Below are 15,363 nucleotides of genomic sequence, written 5' to 3'. Positions count from 1 at the left end.
AGGCAGCAGAATACAACAGACACTAGGTATGGCAATATGTAAATCAATGGATGTGTAACTGATGTGATTCTGCAATCTGTATACCGGGTAAAAATGGGAGTTCATAACCCACTTGAATCAAAGTGTGAAATATGATATATCAAGAACTATGTAATGTTTTGAACAACCAACAATAAAAAATTTTAAAAAAAATAAAATAAATAAAATAAAACAAAGCAGAAGCAATTTGAAGACTTACTACATGGTTACAGTAATCCAGGCAGTTGACAGTGGTGTAAACAGAAACAAAACAGAAATCCCAGAAATAGACCCGCAGATATGACCTACTGAATTTTTTTTTTAATAAAAGTGCAAAAACAGCCAGTTGTGGCAGTGTACATCTGCAATCCCAGCAACTTGGGAGACTGAGGCAGGAGGATTGAAAATTCAAAGCCAGCCTCAGCAAATCAGTGGAACCCTAAGCAACTTAGTGAAACCCTGTTTTAAAATAAAAATGTAAAATAAAATAAAGAGGGCTGGGTATAGCTCAATAGTAAAGCACCCCTGGGTTTGATCCCCAGCACAAAAACACTAAATAATGAAAGAGCAAACAATTCAACTGGAACTCGGATAAGAGACTCCAAAAGACACAGGCCAAAGAGGATACAGAGATGCAAATTTGAACAGGGAAAGATGGTCAGCATCAGTGGCCATCAGGGATATGTGAATTAAAACCACAATGAGCTTCTACCACCAGGCTCCCAGGACGTGGCTGGGGAAGTGGGAAGGGAAGAGGCTGCTCCTACTGCAGGTGCGTCCACAACCACATCCAATCCAAAACTTCCGCTAGAAGTGGCCGTCTGCACCATCAGCATTGCCATCAGCACGGCCACCTCCCTCCCCAGCCTGCGACCCCTAGCACTGACCCAGACCCCCGTACCCCAAGATCTCAAACCATGACCCCATCCCTTGGTCCTGACACCCCCAATTCCCAGCTCCGCGACCTCGATTTTGGCTCTGAGACTCCAAGTACTAACCTGTGTCCCCCAACCCGATCCTAAGACCCCATCCCAGGCCGCTCCACCTCTACTCCCTGGCTCGCGATCCCCACCCTCCACCCTCCACCCCTCAGCCCCAGCACCGGGTTCCCAGTCCCACGCCGGTCCCTGCCCCTTTGCAACCCGTCCTCGGCCGCTCCACCCCCGGTCCCTGCCCCTCGACCCACCGTCCTTGGCCGCTCCACCCCCCGGTCCCTGCCCCTCGAACCCCGTCCCCGGCCGCTCCACCCCCGGTCCCTGCCCCTCGAACCCCGTCCCCGGCCGCTCCACCCCCGGTCCCTGCCCCTCGAACCCCGTCCCCGGCCGCTCCANCGCAGGGCGGGGTTTTGGCAGGCGCGCCGGGCGGCCTTCCGGGGTACGGGGTTCCGCGCGCGGGCTGGACCCTCCGGAGTGGGTGGGCTCGCGAGGTGGCCTTGGGCCCCGAGCCCGGGGTCTTCCCTTATTCCCGAGGTCTTCCTTGAGCCCGCAGACCTCGGTCCTCCCAGCGTCCCGCCGCTGCTGCGCCAGCGTCCTGGGGTCGCTTTTGCCCCCACCCAGGGTCCCCTGCGCCCAAGTCCAGGGGCAGCCTGTGCCCCTTATCCTGCGGGCTCCAGCGTTCCGGTTCCTAGAGTGCCCACCAGCCGCGCGCCTGGCCAGCCAATGCGCCTGGCGTGTCGGGGGCTGCTGATGGGTTAATTGCATGCGTGATAACGCATTTTCAAATGCCTTCGCCCCATTTAAGCTTCACATAAAAAGGATTCCGTTTTCTGCCATTGGAAAGTATTGACCTATAGACATATATACGTGTGTGTGGGTGTTGTTGTTGTTGTTGTTGTTGTTGTTGTTGTTGCTGTTGTTGCTGCTGCTGCTGGGGATGGAACCCAGGGTCTTCCTTGTGCATGCGAGGCAAGCACTCTGCCAACTGAGCTATATCCCCAGCCCCATACGTACATACATACAATTTTTATTGTAGGAAAATGTATTTATCAAAAATTTACCATCGTAATTCTTTTTTTTTAAGCGTACAGCTGCGTGGATTAAGCATATTTACATTGTGTAACCATTACCACTATCTGTTTCCAGAACTTTCTCATCATCCCAGAAACGGTTCCCAATGGACACCTAACTTCCAATTTCCCCTATTTTAAGCTTTGAAAGGGTTTAGAGGGCTGGGATTGTGGCTCAGCGGTAAAGCGCTCGCCTAGCACGGGCAGGACCCGGGTTCGATCCCCAGCACCACATAAAGAAAATAAATAAAGGCATTGTGTTGTGTCCAACTACATCAAAAAATAAATATTTCTTTTTAAAAAAGGGCTTAGATTTCAGAAAACATGAAAGTATACAATAAGAAGTCTGCTGCTCGGCCCCAGCCATCCAATTCTGGCCCCAGAGGTATCATGTTGTCAACTCTTTGCAATCTTTCTTTGACGTTTTTATGCACAATATAAGCAAATAGTCCCCTCTGCCCTCCCCATCTTTCCTTTTCCACTTAAATGTCTCTTGGAGATCATCCCAAATCAGTACCAAACATTTGTTGTCTAGACATTACATAAATTTATTTAAGCCATTCTCTGTTGATGAGCAATTGAGTTGTTACCAATTGTTTTAATACTGTAAACAATGCTTTCCCACACATTTTGTGACAGTGCATTTTAAAAAAATTATTTTTAGTTGTAGTTGGAAAAATACCTTTGTTGTATTTATTTTTATGTGGTACTGAGATTCGGATCCAGGGCCTTCCATGGGGGAGCATTCTACCGCTTAGCCACACCCCCAGCCCTTGTGACAGTGTGATAGTGCATTTCTTTTTCTTTCTTTTTTTTTTTTTTAATATATTTTTAGTTGTTGATATATCGACATTTATTTTATTTATTAATATATGATGCTGAGAATCGGACCCAGTGCCTCACACATGCCAGGCAAGTGGGCTACTGCTGAGCCCCAGCCCCAGCCCCAGCCTTGTGACAGTGCATTTCTGTAGGAGAAATTCCTGAAGTGGAGGTGCCAGGCCAAGCAGTATATGCCTGGGGTAATTTTGATAGCTGTTGGCAAGCTGCCCTCTCCAGAAACCAATTCCATTCTTCAGCTTTTTCTACCAAAGTAGAAGAGCTTGAACATGCCTCTGCTGACAGGTGCCCATTGTTAGTCTGAGAGGCCCAAGATTGCATCTTGTCCTTGCTTAAGTTTGCATTTCAGATGACTCTTGATTTTAATTTCTCTTGCAATCTACTTTCTGTTTCCTGAAAAGCCACTAAGATATCTTAGCCTCAACAACGTAGCAAGGCCCTAAGCAACTTAGTGAGGCACTGTCTCAAAATGTAAAAAAAGCTGGGGTGTGGCTCAGTGGTAAAGTACCCTGGTTCAATCCCCAGGACCAAAAAAAAGAAAAAAGTTGTTAGTGGGTTGCTCAGACAACTCGGGAGACTGGGACGGGTGGAGCCAAAAACCCCGTGGACCTCAGTGATCTGTACCCTGGCCTGAGAGTGGAGAGAAAGATGTGTACGGAGCATCTGTTTTTTTCCAGACAGGGCTAGGTGCTTATCTGTGTTCCTGGGTACCTTACCGATGTCATTTTTAAGGATCACAGTATTACATATTCATGATTTAAAGCCAATTGACAGACCCCTGCCACACCTACCCACTTCCAGGTTCTAGCTACTCAAAGGCAGCCACTTTTAAGTGTATTTTCCTCCATGTTTCTTCTGTGTAACCTATTGTGGGGGGCACATGATTGCCACAGGTTAAGCACCCTAATCTGGGAATGTGAAATTCAAAATTCTCCAAACTGAAAGCTTTTAACTCTGATGTTGAGTTCACATGTGGAGTTATGATCACAGTTAAGACACAGGCACACGTGACATCCGGGCTCTGTGTGTAAGGTACACACAGAGTGAATGTGTGTGGGTGGACTTGGTCCCCATCCCAACAATATCTCATTTTGTGTATGCAAATACTCCAAAATCTGGAATCCAGAAACCTTCTTACTCCAGCACTTTGGGTAAGGGAGACTTGAGCTGAGCTAAGTAAATGAGGACTTCTCTTCTGTTTCCCAGTCACACACCATCCTCCTCCAGCCATGTTCGCAGTCGGGTGGTGTGGGCATGTGCCTGGCAGTGTGTGAACAGGCACAGGCTGCCTTCCCTGGTGGAGAAATGCTCCGTGAACCTCCAGCAAGAGGCAGGACACAGCCCCTGCAAGCCTTCCGCCTAGGTGCACTCTCGGGGCTGGAGTGCATGACGAGGTCACGGGCGTATGTGAATGTCCAGGATGAGTTCAAAGGGTCCCTCTTACATGACTAAGTGAGAAAAGTATTTCCCCCTATTTTTAGTTTGCTGTCCAAGTGGCTTGTGGGGTCACAGTGGAGGAGATTGAAATACCCTAACAGTCTTCTGATTTGTTTGATTATAAAGAGTTTCAAAGCAGAAGGTGGTAGGCCCAGGGGAAGGGGAAAGGCAGTTTGAAATTCTGTGCTTCCTACCAATAACAGAGAGAGGGCACTCTCCCTGCTGCAGGCATGAGCTCTCCCATTCTGCCCCCATTTCACCTGGTCGGCAACCACGTTCCAGTCTCGGATTGCCCTGTGCCCACGAGGCCCTGGAGATGCTGTTAAGGTGCACCTCAGGCTCAGAGGTTGGAGATGGGCCTGGGACTCTGTTTCCAGCTGTACCCAGGACTGCTGGTGCAGTGGTGGCCTCACCTTGAGTGGCAGAGGCAGATGACAGGAGACCCACGGCCCTGGAGTCAGGCCAGGCTGTTGCCCTGTGTATAAGGTGGGAGCCATGCTCCCTACAGAGCTGCTGGAAATGCTGACAGGTGCGAGCCAACTGCTGGCACAGGGCTTGGTACCGAAGCCCTGAAGAAAAGGTTGGGCCTTCCATGTGGTGTGAGAGACGGGAATGTGCTGCCCAGGGCAGAAGCGGAGACGTGGGTGTCCTGGAATGTCACTGTCAGGCGCTGTGTGAGGTGGGCACAGAGGCTAAGGGTCACTTCCCAGGCTAGAGATCCCCGGGACCCACCTTATTTTCCCTGAGCCAGGAAAATGGGAAGGAGCTTTCTATCCCTTCAGTAAACACTCTGAAGTGTCTGTCGCGTAAAGCGTCTGTCCTGGAGGGGGGGGCGGGGGGCGTGGCTAAGCGTAGGGACACACACACCAAACACAGCAGCCAGGTCCTTGGAGAAGGTAAATGAGAAGTGAGGTCATTCCAGCTCCCTGCTGTAGGCTGGGAAGTGATGGGGCCCCCAAGGAGGACTAACCAGGACTGAGTACCTGCTGGGCCTCGACAGGCCAGCAGAGGGGACCAGAGTGCAGCCTGGACACTGACCTCTCCCAGCCCCAGCATCAGGACTACAACCCCAGAAGGTGACCTGAAAGGAAGGTGTGGATCTGTGCATGGGTTTTCCTGTGTCCACTTCACTTCAGCCCAGTGCGTCCAGGTGTCCTCAGAGGCAAATGTCTGCACAGCAGTCAGCAAAGTGGCCCTCAGCCAGGCCCCTGGAGGGCAGCCCAAGCCTTCCCTTCACAGGCACCAGCAGCAGCCCTTGCAGTAACAGTACAGCACGTTTCTGAGGTCAGAAGCAGCCGCGTTAATGAGGGTTGACAGGGGCAAGGGCCCTCAGGCAGGAGGGGCAGCCTGCCCAGGAGAGAGCACCCAGGCCTTGAGTGCTGGGGAGCCTTCCCTCCCTGCAGGTAGTGTCCCAGGCTTGGTCCACTCCTCGTCCCCTTTCCCCCAAGGCTCTGCCAGCGCCTTGGCACTGGCTACTTGTCCCTGAAAGCTCGGGACTCTGCCAGGTGACCTCTGAGGGCCCCGCACACCACTCAACTCTGACTCATGAACCACGGCTGGCCCTGGAACAGGGTGAGGCCTTTCTGTGAAGAGCCGGCAAGCAAATACCACCAGCTCGGTGGGTCGCACAGTGGGTTGCGACTACTCTCCCTGCCCAGGGTAGCGCAAGCAGCCGCGCGCCTTGTGACTTTAGAGACGCTGAAAGGTGGATCCTGTGTCATCTTTAGGTCTTGCAAAATGTGCTTCTTTTAATTTTTGTAATTTTTCATTGTGGTGCAATATGTGTGCCGTGACACTTGCCCTGTTGACCACGTAGACACATGACCAGAGACAGAGCCCGGCAGCCACCCTCACCACCACCTCCCAGCACCGCCAGCCACTCTGCTTGTCTCTCCAGATGGGCCCTCTGCAGACTTCATGTAGGGGACTCCTGGGGACTGGCATGGTGTTCTCAGGCCCAGTATGTGGTGACACGAGGTTCCCACACTGCGTGACATCCCTGCAATGGCCCTCGTTTCCCCTGGGCCTCCGTCAAACAATGGACAGGGGCCATTTCCACATTTCGGCCACAGTGGACAGCACTGCCCTGTCTTTCAGTCCTGTGGCACAACATTCTTGGTTCTTAGCTTCATGAAGGCAGGTAGTGACTGGTTTGGCCCACAGGCCCTGTGGCTGGATGACCCCAGACTCCATCCCAGCTGGTCAGTTTGCTTGGCCTTTTGTCTGTTCTGGGTCACCCCAGGGGCCACTGCAGTGGTCTGATCCTTCCCAGCTGGAGACCATGGACACAGGGTGCAGTGGGCCTCAGCTGAGGGTGGGGGGGAAGATAGTAGAGAGGACGGGTCCCTCACTGGGTCCTAGCATCTGCTGGGATCCCAGGCTGCTTGTCCTGGCTGAAGCCCATCCCTTGACTGGGATAGGACAGTCCCCTGTTAGGTCTCTGTCGTCCCCACAGTGTTTCCTTTCAAGGGTTTTCTGTTGATTAAGGGTACTGGTTGCAGAGTCCTTTGAAGCACTACAGACGACCTAGGGCTGGGGCCCTAGGTTGCTTGAGGCCCTGGGTTCAGTCCCCATATGACAAAGTGACAGCAATGATAATAACATCAAGCAAGCCCCTGCGCCTCGGCAGCGTCCCCAGGCCTCCCTGTGCACCACCTCCCCAGGGTCTGCTCGCAGGCGGGCTTCCTTCCTTCCTTCCTTCCACGGTGGCCTAGAGCAGTGCCACCCGAGTCCGCCCGACTCCTCCTGAGACGGGTTACTCTCACGCACAGCTGTTTCTGAGATTCTTTACTGTCTTCATTGGATGACGTCAACACCCTGGATTTCTGAGGCAAAAGGAAAAGGAGCAAGCCCTGAATTGGGCCCAGCGTCTTCAGCAGCGAAGTTCCTGCCGGCATCCTGAGAAAGGCAGGGGCGAGAGGGCAAGGGTTAGGAGCAGAAAAGGAAAATAAGTTTTAACAAGTGTGTGTCGCGGAGGTGGTGAATTGGAGCTGTGCGTGAGGATGGAGGTAGGGCTGCCCCTCATGCTTCTCAGCTTTTACAGAGGTCCTTCCCGTCCTCTCCTTTCCAAGGGAATGTTCATGTTGTTTTCACAAAGCCTCAACGCAGGTCTGCTGAAGCCTGCTGCAGTGTCCGCATGCCTCCTGGTTGGTTCTCAGACCATTATGGAACCCCACCCACCCCATGTGAGTCCTTGTTCTGCTGCTGTAACAAAATGCCTTATGAAGAAAGAGACTTATTTAGCTGTCCATGCCAGAGGGTCAGTGCCAGAGGGCCCTGCTGAGGGCCTATGGCAGATGGCCTCACAATGGCAGGGGTGCAGGTCAGGCAGCAGTCACAGACAAGAGACAGGGTGGTTCCCAGGCCGGCTCAGACTTCTGTAACTGCTCTGGTGACACTAAAGGGGGCCCCGTGAGAACCACCCCAGTCTCTCTTGAGGGCAAGGCTCCAGGGTCCTGCAGATGCCTCACTAGGAAGGTGGGTGTTTTGTGTTTTGTTTTTGTGGTTCTGGGGATGAACTCAAGACCTCATGCATGCTAGGCAAGCGCCCGGCCAGGAGCCCTACCCCAGCCCACTGCCCTACGTCACGGAGGCACCACAACACCACCACCGTGGGGACCAGCCTTCCAACAAGTGCACCCCAGACAAACCACATGCAAACTGCACGAGCACACAGGGTGCCACTCAAGGTGGGGGGCAGCATCGGGAGATGAGTGTGAGCACCACAGCAGGAACATGACCAAGGGACAGGCGCTGGTGGCATGTGGCTGGGCGACCTGCAAATGCTGGGGTCAGAAGCACTTCTCCCTGAAATGCTCTTGTTTCAGTTCAGAGAAGGACGTGGCCCAACTGTACCTTAAGGGCAGAGAGTCAGGTGGATTGTAGCCAAGGAGCATCTACCTACAGCTGGGAGACTCCTGGCCAGCACGCGACGGTGTGTGCGGTGTTCTGCTCATAGAGCATCTGCCGTTTAGAGTGGCCTGGGGTCTAGAGCGGCCCACAGGCCACCTTGTTCTATAGTCTGGAATGTTCTGTAGTCCCCTTGGTCTGCAATCTACAGTGGATACTGTCTACAGGGGTCTGTTGTCTCATGAGACACAGGGCTGTCATGGTCCACAAACCAGGGCAATGAGAGGAATCAAAGGAGTCTCCAACTCCACGTAGGAACAGAAAGCGCAAAACACATCAAGTCCCTAGGCCTTGGGCTGCTCGTAGCAACTCATTCAAAAGTGCTGGGAGAGGTGAAGGGAACTCTCTGGCGGAGAGAGAAAAAATCATGAGTTCACAGGGCCTGCTGGGGGTGGAGTGGGGTGGAGGGCAGGAGGAGAGTTTGGGGTGTGGGCAAGTCCACTTATGGGCTGAGGTGATGGTTCTGCAGGCACAGCAGGTGCCAGAGGTCCTCACAGGGTCCTTTAAGTGTAAGCAGCTGACCCTTTGTCAGTGTCACCTTGACAGAGCTACCTTGGAAGGACAGGAGGGTCAGAGACGGCTGGCTTATCCTTTCTGACCAGGAGGAGTCCTCCCCTCTGCCGGGATCCCCAGGTGCCATCTCTCTCTGCAGATAGCTTGTCTTGGCTGAATCACTTACCTTACTAGCTGCTCTTCAAGTTTGGAACCAAAATACACCCTGCCAACCAGATATACCCACGTTGGAGTGGGCTGCTGCTAGAAGGACCAGTGGCCATGCTGCCCGAGGCATGAGGAAAGGGGGGGGAGCCACTGTGAGGCACTGGGCACAGAGGTCTCCTCCCAGGGGTTTGACGCCCACGTCTCTGTCAATCCACCTTTGAGGGCAGGACCACCAACACCAGGGCCTGATGCAAAATGAAAATATGGGCCCCTGTTCAAAAAGTGGGAAGAGCCAGGTGTGGAGGTGCAAGCCCGTGGGCCCCACTCCTAGGATTCAGGCTGGAAGTGTGAGCTTGGGCCACGTGGCAGACCCATTTCAGAAAAGAAAGGCAATTCTAAACGCATGAACAATTTCAAGAAGGCAGCAGCAGGGTTGGGAGGGGCGCGAGCCCTCCCAAGAAATTGCCTGGGCCAAGACCTTGACCTGTGACCTTGTGGGGCCTTTCTCCTCTCCTCTGAAATGACTGGGATTCTTCCACTCTCCAGGAGTGAGTCCTTCCACCCCAGAGCATCTGTGCTGGAGTTAGGACCCGTCCCGCCTCGGTCAAGCTGTGGGGAGAGCTGGCCAGCCTGGACAGCAGAGACACAGCAGATGTCCACCCTTCCCTCCTCTGCACGGGCAGAAGGCCGTGACAAAGAGGAGGATTTTATTTCTAGGTTCTAAATTCCTGGTGTTTATTTTATCTGCTTTTGCTTAAGGGTCACAGTGTCTCGGGGACCCGAGATGGAGTGTGGGTGAGGAGGGGTCCTCACAGTGGTGCCTCCTGGTGGCCTCTGTGGGGCCACGAGAGTCAACTCCTGGGCAGGAAGCACCGAGGCCCTGCCCTTGGGCCTGCCCAGGAGGAGAGGCAGACTTGGGTCTAGCTGAGAGCAGCAGGCAGGCTGGCCGTGGGAAAGTGTGGGAGGAGGAGGAGGAGGAGGAAGAGCTGTTTGGTTTTTTTCTGGAGCCATTTTAGGAAAAAACGGCCTTTCTCAATACCTGACAGCACAGAAGAACGGGAGGCCACCTGATAGGGAGTGACCTGGACAGTGAAGGAGGGTCCACAGGTGAGCTAGGACCTGCGACGCCACGTGGGGCAGCCGATAAGGGGCCTGTTGCTGACCTTGGGCGAGCTTCAGGGGGACAGGCGTGAAGCCGAGGGCCCTGGGAAGCCGAGCAGGCGGAGCTCCACCCCGCCAGACGGTGCCCGGAGATTTGTGATGCTTAGAAGACAAAGATGTGAGAAGACCCCAAACAATCTTTTAAAGGCAATAAGCCGCTAAGTTAAAATTTTGATAAATAGCCAGTTTACATGTAGGAGATAAAGGTGTGGGAGGAATCCAGGGACAACTTGGAGGGGTTTGGCCCTTCTGGGAAGAGCCACACCTCTTGCAAGGAAGGGCGTGGGGATTCCTGCCTCTGGGTGGAGGACAGGGTCTCCTGTCACCAGGCCACCTGTGCCGTCCACCTGTGCCGTGGAGCACAGCAGCTCCCACCCCTGAGGAGACGTGTGCTGGCCACGCCCAACATGGGCAGCGCCACGCCAGGGTGCCGTGCTTCACGGCTGCCCAGGGAGGCAGCCTGCAAGGGAGCCGCCAAGGGCAGCTGTGAGAGGCTGAGGTGTGTCCCCACCTGGCCTCCCCAACATGACCCGCAGGGCCTCAGATCGCGGCTGCACTCGAGCCAGGCCTACAGAGGTGGCTCAGGTAAACCGAGGCCCTTAGGGCGCCATGTCACGTGAGACTCAGTGCAACGCGTCAGGTGGGAATAAGAACACGGGACACGGATGGTCACACACAGCAGGACCCTGAAGGAGCAGGTGGCATCTACACGAGGGGGTCCCGGAGGAAGGCCTGACCTCAGAGCCTCCAGAAGGGCAAGGAAACACATTCTGCCATCGAAGCCACCGCCCGACACTGACGGAGGGCTGACCCTTGGGTCCCAGACACTGAGGGTGGGGGCCTGGGCCAGGCGTGGGTAACAGGAGTCCCGTCTGCAGCTCCGCTGCTCCCTGGCGGCCCAAGCCCCCCTTGCCGTGTTCTGCCGAGTCCCAAGTCACCTTTCAGCTGCTACCTCCTACCCAAATCCAAATCTGGGCCGGGCAAGGGTCCTGCTGTTGGCCGTCCTTGACAGCCTGATGATGGCTCTGGTAGAAAGTGCTCGAGGGGCTGGGCCAGGGCTCAGTGGTGGAGCACTTGCCTGGCACTGGGCTGGATCCCTGGCACCACATACAATAAACACATAGAATAAAGATATTGTGGCCACAGATGCTACTACCCAGATGGTTTTTTAAAAAGCAAGCGCTTAAGATTCTTCTTTTTTTTTAAAGATGGACTCATTATCTTTATTTTATTTATTTATTTATGTGGTGCTGAGGATCAGACCCAGTGCCTCACATGCTGAGCGTTAACCCCAGCTCCAAGGTTCTTCTTTTTATATTGCTAAATTGCTGAAGCTGGTCTCAAACTTGCAATCCCCTGCCTCAGCCTCCTGGGTAGCTGGGGTTACAGGTGTACGCCGATGCGCATGTGTAGATCCTTCTAATTTAAACCAGAAAGACCAAGACCGTGAGGCAGAGGTGTGTGTAGGGGTGCATGCACTGAGCATTCATTGAGCACCCACTGTGTACCAGGTGCTGACCTAGACTAGTTTCTCTAGTGCTAAGGGTCCACACTGGGCCCGCACTGCCAGGGTGAGCACAAGACCTGCCTCGGGTCTCCTTTCCAAGTCGGCTTCGGGGTTCATCAGCTTTCAGCCTCTGCCCTGGGCCTTCCTCCTCTCCCCGCCTTCCTGGGCCTTTTTCTCATTCTAAGCCGTGTCAGTCTCCCGAGATCCTGGAGGTCTCCTCCTGCTCCTGCTCCCTCGGGGCTCCTCTCACTCCTTCCCACTCTGCGTTCTATTTTTCCCTTCTTTTTGGCACCAGGGATTGAACCCAGGGCTGCTTGATCACTGAGCCACACCCCCAGCCCTTACTAATTTTCATTTTGAGACAGGACCTTGCTAAATCGCCCAGGCTGGCCTTGAACTTGTGATCCTCCTGCCTCAGCCTCCAGAGCTGCTGGGATTACAGGCGAGCTCCATCTTGCCCAGCCTCTCCCCACTGCTCGCTGACAATCCTATCTCCTCCCCTTTAACCAGGGAGGTAGAAGAGACCCGGATTGCCACATGGGAATTCCAGAGCTCCAAAATACTTACCTGGATCTGTCAACTCCCTTCCTGCAGGTCCTCCTGGCCACCTCACCCCTGGCTGGCCCCAATTTAAAGAGCAGTATTTACCCTCCTGGTCCAATCCCCGAATTCCTACTTCAGAGTAAAAGGAAATCTCAGAATTTCTTATTGAGCAGCTGTACAGCTTAGGGAGGGAAATGAAAGGCTGATGCCACATTTCCCGGGTTCGAATCCCAGCCAGCAATGTGCTCGCTGTGTGACTTTGGACAAAGTATTCTTAACCTCTCTGTGCAGTAGCTGCAACTCCTGGACAAGAAGGGAGAAGCCAGAGGAGCTGGGTGTCAGGGAGGCCCAGGGGGGCCTGCTGCCTGACAACAGGGGACACTCCTGTCCCTCATGCCCACTGACCCCCAGAACTCCCTGGCGGGAAGGAGGGACTTCCTGCAGCCAGGACTCAGTGGTCAAGAAACAGGTGCAGAGAGGCCCAGGCTCTGGTGGAAGGGCCTTTCCCTGGCACGCCTACTTGGCCTTCTGTTGAATTCCAACACAGAGTTACCTCTGCTCTTCCTCTATGCACAGAGAGACTTGGCTAGTGGAGGACTGGCCACAGTGGGCTGCGGTGGCCACGCCTGTAATCCCAGGGGCTCAGGAGGCTGAGGCAGGGGGATGGCAAGATCAAAGCCGGCCTCAGCAGCTTAGCAAGGCTCTAAGCATCTCAGCGAGACCCTGTCTCTAAATAAAATATAAAAAGGACTGGGGAGGTGGCTCAATTGTAAGTACTCCCCCCTCCAAAAATAAAGGGAACTCAGCCACCAAGACGGGCTCGGGCTGGGAGACCAGAGTGCCGGTCAGTGTGGCCTCTCAGCTGCCCCGGCCGGGTGGCGAGCTGCTCTCCGACTGTCGTGTGATCCAAAGCCAGTGCGTCCTGGAAACTTGTGTTCCCCGCAGCTCTGCCAGAGAGCTATACTTAGCCCCCAGTGGAGGCCCGGGCTGGGCTCTCCCAATATAGACAGTCACCAGGGGGCTATTTCCCAGCATGGAGAGCACCCCTGGAATATTTCTGGGCCAAAATGATATTTATAGAACCCCCTGGGCTTGTGGAAAGGAAGGAATGATTTTAGTGCCTCTTGGGCTTTGGGGAGAGGCTTCTTTCAACAGGGAGGGCAGGGTCAGGGGCCCCAGAGACCGCTGTCCCCACACACTGTCCCCTTGCTCTTGGTGTGCCCTGACCAGGAGCCCGCTCTCCTCCTGCTCCTGCCTGCGGGCGCACCTGGCACAGAGGCCTGGGGCCCTCCTGCTGGCAGAACGGCTCAGCCCCATTTCCTCTAGAGTCCCAGGGAGCTCTGGCCTCTGTGTCAGCCCAGGCAGTGGCCCAATCCCACTCCCGCCTTGGACAGAGGTCCACGAAGCCTGGGCAGTGGGCGCTAAGGCCCTGGGAAGGAGGGGAGCCGTGGGCAGGAACCACTGGGTGGGGAAAGGAGCAGGGTGGCGCCCAGAGGCCCCAGGGAGAGCCCACAGCCTCACCCAGCGCCAGTGCGAGGTGGGGAGGTGCCCCTCTGGTTGGCACTTAGCAGGTGCTGGAGAGGGCTCCGGAAACCGGAACCTAAACAGTGCCCCAGGTGGGTGTGCTGGTTTTGCTAGGCAAGATGAGGAAGGGCCAAGGACCTAGCTGGACAGGCACAGGTGTCCTCAGGGGCCTGGCCGCTGCTGTGGCCTGATCTGTTGTGTGGAAAGTCATTCACTCCCATCAGTTCCCTGGCAGGTGCCCACGCTCTTCTACCCCTCTGCCAACCCGCCCTGCGCTACCCCTGCCCTGTGCCAGCCCAGATATAACCGTGAGAGCATTTTCCATGGGTGGGTACTGAAGGGAAAACATTCTGCTTTATTTTAGGCCTGTGAAATTCCCTTCCTTCATACCCAACAGGTGCAACTGCCTCATTTAGACGTGGGGCCCCAAAAATAGAACACAATCTACGCTATAGCTCCCTTTAGGCATCTGGACACTATTTTAAAAGCACCTTCCTGCAAGCCGTCCAGGCTGGTTGGTGGGAGCTCCTGCCCGGGGCAGGCTGGGGCCTCTGCCCAAGGTTGGCTTAGCAGAGGGGGGCCAGGGGCAGGTTCCCGTTCTCATTGCGTCCAGGGCCCAGGTGCCCGTCCTCCCTCCCTCTGCCCTGACTGGGGAGTAAAGGGGAGTAGGGGAGGAAGGTGACTCTTTCCCCACCTTGGAAATGTTTCCAGTAAGTCCCACCAGTTGGAATTGACCACCCCCTTAGGCCCTTTCTAGACTGAGAAGAAATAAGGACGTCAGATTCTGCCCACTCCTCAGATCTCATCAGGACCTGGTGGTCTTTGCAGACCCCCATCCGTCTTTGGGCTGAATGGTGACCCCCCAAATCCACACACTGAAGTCCCACCTTCAGTACCAGAACCGGCCTCTATGGGTCTGTGCCGATGTGACTGGCTGAGACCAGGTGGGGCTGGAGCCGGGTGGGGCCCAAGTCCTGGGACGGGGGATCTTACCAAGACAGAGGCCAGGTGGAGGCCGGGGCAGGGACGAGTGCTGTTGCTACCAGCCAGGGGCAGCAGGACAGCCAGCCACCTCCTGAAGCTACGAGAGAGACCTGGAGCAGCTCTCCCCCAGACAGAGGGCACCTTGACCGGGGACTTCTGGCCTCCAGAGCTGGGAGGGAACCCATTTTCCACTTGGCAGCCGCAGCCGAGTGGTGCACCCCCCGTTCAGCACCTCTGCACTGGGGCTGGGAGCCCTGGCCCAGGGCTGGGGACGAGCCGGCTGTCCGAGAGGCCTGCTCCCTGACCCTGGCATGGGCTGGTGCAGGCTGTGACTCTTGCTCTCCTGGGTGGGCTACTCTCTCAAGATCACCCTTGAGCCCAACATCAAGTTGAGTTTCCCTGGGATGTCTCTGAAGCCCCTCAAAGGCCATAATTAAACCAGCTGCCCAAGACCCTGCAGGGCCTGGCCAGCAGAGCAAGCTGAATCTGCAGGTGGGAACACCCAGGCTGGACACTCACTGCCAGTTTTGGCCTGGAGCAGCTGAGCAGCTGGAGGACCAGGCCCTGTGCACGTGGTCCCAGCAAACCTCCCTGAGTGTTGTCTTATGTGGACACAGGCTCCTTGTGGGTCAGAGGGGAGCCTCTGCTGTGGCCAGGCAGCTCTTTCCAGGGCCAGGACAAAGGCCCCTAGCCATCCGAGGGCTGAGGTGGAGCTGCTGTGGCAGGCCACCTTTACCCAGAGCACAGCTCCCTGCTGGGAGGCCTGCCCCCCCCC

At 55.1% G+C, this 15,363-nt stretch overlaps 1 protein-coding gene across 1 annotated transcript in view; it reads right to left on the bottom strand.

Annotated features, from left to right (window-relative positions):
- LOC107150825 (diphosphomevalonate decarboxylase) overlaps positions 1-15,363 on the bottom strand; it is a 32,008-nt gene that overhangs the window by 9,850 nt on the left and 6,795 nt on the right. The window lies entirely within an intron of this gene.

Source organism: Marmota marmota, unplaced genomic scaffold, assembly GCF_001458135.2.
Source record: "Marmota marmota marmota unplaced genomic scaffold, marMar, whole genome shotgun sequence".
NCBI lineage: Eukaryota > Metazoa > Chordata > Mammalia > Rodentia > Sciuridae > Marmota > Marmota marmota.
This window is presented reverse-complemented; position numbering and strand designations above follow the sequence as displayed.